General features: G+C 37.1%; 1 long non-coding RNA gene across 1 annotated transcript in view; it reads right to left on the reverse strand.

The window, feature by feature from the left end:
• LOC148007686 (uncharacterized) overlaps positions 1-5,625 on the reverse strand; it is a 50,395-nt gene extending 44,770 nt beyond the window's left edge. Inside the window, exon 1 of the long non-coding RNA XR_015646674.1 lies at positions 5,591-5,625. This is a non-coding gene — a long non-coding RNA (uncharacterized LOC148007686). The remainder of the gene's footprint in view (positions 1-5,590) is intronic.
• Between the last annotated feature and the right edge of the window lie 375 nt (positions 5,626-6,000).

Consider the following 6,000-nt stretch of genomic DNA (forward strand, 5'->3'; position numbering starts at 1 on the left):
GGTAATGCTCTGGCAGAACCTCTCAGGAGACATTCATATCAGGTTCCTGTCCATAAGCACTTCTTGGCAACAGCAATAGTGACTGGGTTTCGTGGCTGCATATGGGATGGATCCACAGGTTGGGCAGTATCTGCATGGCCTCTCTTTCATTCTCTGTTCCCTTCATTGCTGTGGTATTCCTTCCCTTAAGTATTGTGTCCCCCCCTTCTCAGAGGAGTGATGCATCCACATTTTGGTTTTCCTTCTTCTTGAGCTTCTTATGGTTTGTAAATTTTATGTTGGGTATTCTGAAATTTGGACATATATCCACTTACCAGTGAATGCATACCGTGTATGATTTTTGTGACTAGGTTATAACACTCCAGATAATATTTTCTAGTTCTGTCCATTTGCCTATGAACAAGAAGTCAATGTTTTTAATATCTGTGTAGTACTCCATTGTGTAAATGTGTGACATTTATTTTATCCATTCCTCAGTTGAGCAACATGTGGGTTCTTTCCAGCTTCTCGCTATTATGAATAGGGTTGCTAGGAGCATAGTAGTGCATGTGTCCTTGTTATGTATTGGAGTAACTTATGGGTATAAGCTCTGGAGTGTTATAGCTGGGACCTCATTTTGAACTGTGTACAATTTTATGAGTAATTGCCAGATTGATCTCCAAAGTGGTTGTACCAGCTTGCAGTATCACCAGCAATGGAGGAGTTTTTTTTTTCTCTTTCTCCATACCCTTTCTTGAATTTGCTGTCATCAGAGTTATTTATATCAGTTATTTCAGGGTCATTTTTATTAGCATTTCCCCGATGACTAAGGATGTTGAACATTTCTGTAGGAGCTTCTAAGTCATTTGAGATTCCCTAGTAAGTACTCTTTGTTTAGCTCTCTACCCAGTTTTTAAATAGGATTATTTGGTTCTATTCAATCTAACTTCTTGGGTTTATATATACTTTGAATATTAACCCTGCATTAGATGTCCAGTTGGTGAAGATCTTTTCCCAATCTATGATTTGCCATTTTGCCCAGTTGACAATGTGCTTTGCTTGAGAGAAGCTTTTTAATTTTATGAGGTCCTATTTGTAAATTGTTGATCATAGATCATGAGCTATTGTTGTCCTTTCTTTAAAGTAATTCTTTACTTCAAGAGAGAAGAATCAAGCAAAAATGTGAAGAAAACAAAATCAAACCTCATCTTTGTTTATGATTCAATATCTTAATATTTGTGATGAACTTACTATTTTCTGATATCTTTTAAGGTAATTGGTAAAGTTTTCTAGGTCTGCCCTCTACAGAACCTGTACAGCTAGTATTTTAATATAGATAGTTATGGCTATCTCCTCACCATGGACACTGCTGATAGTTCTGGTTATCCTATTATACTTGCATCCCCCAAGTACTGGGGTACCTTGCAGCAACTGGTTTTTAACATTCAACAATAACCTCTTCTTGCATGTGTTCAGGAAATCTGTCCGTGCCACCACTGCCAACCCAGTGAAAAACCTCAGTGGTTGTCCATGAAGTCTTCAAGACTTTATAAAACGTTACTAGGCATAATACTTATTACCTCATCATTTTTGGAGCAAAGTTTCATGCTGACCACCAAGGCATCACTTCACAAAGACTTAACCTCTTTGATATTGGTCTCTTCTGTATTACAACTGATTGATTATTTAGAGAAAAATGACCAGCATTCACTTCCAACAAAGCAAGGGTTTCAATTTAGTGTCTTCAGTATTGAAATTTGTGAATTGAAAATTTCTCTATAATGTCCAGGAAGCAAAGTTTAGCTCATGAGGAAAGGGATTTTGGAGGATTCAGCCTAAGGGTCTGAGTAAGAAATACAGTGCATTCCTCTATATTCAATGCAGTGAAAAATAAATGAGAGATATAGATAGACAGAGAGAAAGGAGAGAGAGACAGGGAGAAAGAGGCTAGACAAGGTAAGCCAGAAGAATCAGTAGACTTTGAAGATGTTAGCTACTAGAGTTATTAGATCAGCTGAGAAGGTATTACTAACAAATCACCCCAACAATCACTGGGTATCAAAACTTGAGGTTACCATATTTCTCTTTGGGTTTCCAGGTGCCCCTCTGATATAAAGCAGAAAACTACTCTGAAGAAGCAAGGCTGATTAATATAGATTGTGACAGTCCGCAGAGGTGATCAAGAGCTAGAAGGTCAGTGGAACTTATTGTTTCAAATCTGCTGATGAATATGTAATGAGAAAGGTATTCTGATAACAATAGAAAAGCAAAAATTTTTTGTCCAAGCCAGATTCAAATGTTATTTCTCTTATGCCACAAAGGTGCTTGGTGCTTCAAAGGGATGGCAGGGTGCTTTGAAATAACTATTTCACTTCCACTGAGCAGCACTGCATCAGGAGCCTGAACTATATCCTTAACCTATTCTGTCTTCAGCCTGTACTATTATGCAATAAGGGACAAGTTGATGGTCTTAGAGGGTAAGATCAACATTCCTATTAAGTCACATGATTCAGTGTTGGACATTTCTAGCTTAACTTGTGTGTATATTAGACCTAAGCAATAACAACAATGTGAGTATCATTTGCAATGTAGTGAGTGGGGAGCTTTCTTCACCAAGTGCAAGCACACCAGTAGATGATCTCCATTCTCCATCACTGCTGCCAAACTGAAGAGAAAGTAGAATAAAGAAGGAGACATCTCACAATCCTGATTGCAGCACATTTTTAACCACATATATTGTTGGTATATTGTTTAATCAAAAAGTCATGTGGTTCAAAAACAAAAATCTTGAAATTTCCACCACAGTTCTTACCAGTGCACACTTTGCATAGATACAGTTGTAAATTGTTAGTGATATCCTACTGGACTGAGGATGGTGGTCAAATGCCTTCCCTCAGGCTGGCCTTGAAATCACAGAACATCAAATCTAGCTGATTTTCTTCCAGTAGTTCATCCTTGATTTCTTTCCTTAGCCAACCAATAAAGCTTTCTTTTGGAGAATTGGCTATCAACAGTATGAAATCCAGAATATCTGTTCAATGCAGGTTCTGGTTTATTATCCTTCTCGTAAGTGTATTATTTCCCTAAAGTTCAGCCTTATAATTGTACCCCAAGGTCTGTCTGCAGAAATTGGGAAACACTAGAAGTTCATACAGATCATAATATAATTCCCATTAGTAAAAACTGTATACTCATGTGTATGAGTTTACATTGAATTGAGTTATATATTAGTATATAAGCAAAGATGGTTTGTCACGAAATATCACTAAGACCATCTTCCCTGCATTAATAAACATCTTACTCAGGAAATACCAATGCAAAAAAGGATTAATTTCCTACAGCAATGTTAGAGAGACCCATGTGGCATGGAGATCATTTATAGTCAGGATTCTTCTCTGTCATAGGCATTCTACTAAAATCAGGGATAGTTTTGATTATTTAGAAAGTCAGAATATTTTAAAAATGACAGTAAATCTCAAAATTCAATACAGTTCTAAAAATGCATGAGTTTTGCTGATATGGACTCAACTTTCTGAAAAAAGGTACAGTTGTATAAAGTGAGTTTTTAAAAATACCATGTTATTGGTTATTGTTTTGTATTAGTGTTTGAGTACATGTCTATGGAGCATATGCCATTTGGTCTGAAAAAGGCCAGAAGAGTGCCTCAGTTCACTTGTGACTGTCGAACTGATCATGATTAGCAGAAAAGTAGGCAATGGAAAGTCAACACTTTCTCTGGGAGAGTAGTCAGTACTCTTAACTGTTGAGAAATCCTTTAGGGCAAAGGCAGGTTTTTTAATGACACTTAACTAGTACTAACACTCCTCAAAACTGGAACATCAACCACCTTCAAGGAATGTTGCAGATTAAATGGTTTTGTTTGGAAGTTGTGGATTGACTGCAAAAGCATAGACATAATATTTCTAACAGAAAAGAGGAAGTACTTTCCTTGTCTCATGACAGTGATAATAATTATGAAAAGTGTTAATATGAATCATATTCTAGCATTATTGGCTCTAGGAGGAAATTATTGACATACAGACATAAATATGAGAATGAATTACTGACCATTTCTTCAGAATTTGTGTCACTTTATGTTATGAGGAGTGTTGTATGGTCTTTTCCTTATATCCATAATTCTCCTGGCTCTTACAATTAAGACAGGTCTCAGCATTCCTCCTCACTTGTACCAGAAATTACAGTGAAAGGGAAATTTCAAGGAACTTAACTTTTAATTTTAATTTTCCTATGCTGATATTGAGAACCAGGGAAAAACATCAAATTTTGTAAAGCTCACATTTGATGTTAAAATTTATGAGAAATGTTTTGTGTGTTCACTAGATGAGAGATATTTAAAAAGGAAGATTTTACTTGAAAGAAAAAAACTTGAATTATTGAAAAGACACTGCTAAACTCCAGAAGAGCATTTGGCAAAGAAGTAAAAAACTCTAGCTATTGAGAGTTCTGAAAGTACAAAGGAAAACAATTTTTTTGTTTGAACTTCTTTTTTTTTATTAACTTGAGTATTTCTTATATACATTTCGAGTGTTATTCCCTTTCCTGGTTTCCGGGCAAACATCCCCTTCCCCCCTCCCCTTCTTTATAGGTGTTCCCCTCCCCATAGTAACGATAAGATTTTATTCCCTCTTTGGGATTGAAGAATTCATAGTTTGGCCTTTCATTCTTGTTAATCTTGTTCCAGGAGTTTTCTCATTGGAGTCATGAGCTTTTGGGCTTATATTCACTGACCAATGAGTGAAAAAGAGTATATATATATATATATATATATATATATATATATATATATATATATATATATATATATATTCTTTTTCATCTGGGTTACCTCACTCAGGAAAATATTTTCTAGTTCCACCCACAGGCCTGCAAAATTCATAAAGTGATTGTTTTTAATTGGTGAGTAGTATTCTCTTGTGTAAATGTATATTTCCTGTACCCAATCTTGTGTTGAGGGACATCTAGATTGCTGATGCTGAGCAGGGCCTGTCGATAGGAGACTAGTATAGCTCTGCTCTGAGATGCTTTACCTACATCTGACTAAGACAGATGCAGATGCAGCCAACTATTGGACTGAGCCCAGGAACCAAAATGGAAGAGCCAGAGGAAGGACTGGAGGAGCTGAAGGGGATTGCAATTCCATAGGAAGAACAACATCAACTACATCAACTAACCCGGACCTTCAGAGCTCCCATGGTCTAATCTACCAAAGAAACAGTATACCTGCGTTTGTCTATGGCTCCTGCTATATATGTAGCAGAAGAGTCCCTTATCTGGCATGAGTGGGATCTGAGGCTTTTGGTCTGTCCGGCAGAGGTTTTTTTGTTTACCCCACTGTATTAGTCAAGGTTTTCTAGAATCACATAATTTAAGGGTGGTCTCTATATAGTAAGGGGATTTGCTGATGACTTACAGTCTGTAGTCCAACTCCCCAACAATGGCCAGCAGCAGCTGTGAATGGAAGTCCAAGGATCTAGCAGTGTCTCAGTCCCACATCTCAGACAGGTGAGGATAGTATCTTCCATCTTCCAATGTCCTTATGTAGGTCTCTAGCAGAAGGTTTGTCCTAGATTAAAGGTGTGTACTACCATACCTTGATCTGAGACTTGCTTTGTCCCAGATGACGTTGAACAGCGAGATCTCCTTGTCTTACTATGCTTCCAGATCTTCATGCCAAGAACTAGGCCAGAAACTTGGATCTTTCATCTTCAAGATCAGTATCACAGGTGAGCCTTCCAATTCTGGATTGTAGATAATTACAGATATAGTAATGATGACAATCAGGAATAGCCACTACTCCCCTTATAGGGGAATGCAAGAGTGGTGAGGCAGGAGTGAGTGGGTGGGTGTGGAATCACCTTAGAGGCAAAGGGTTTTGGGGTGTGGTGGGAAAATCAGAAAGGGGACAACATTTAATGTGTAAAAACTATAGTAATTTATAATAATAATAAGCAAAGAAATAATAAAACACAACAACAAAATACTTAAATATTCTAAAAAGGT

Source organism: Rattus norvegicus, chromosome 1, assembly GCF_021556685.1.
Source record: "Rattus norvegicus strain SHRSP/BbbUtx chromosome 1, alternate assembly SHRSP_T2T, whole genome shotgun sequence".
In the NCBI taxonomy this organism is placed as follows: domain Eukaryota; kingdom Metazoa; phylum Chordata; class Mammalia; order Rodentia; family Muridae; genus Rattus; species Rattus norvegicus.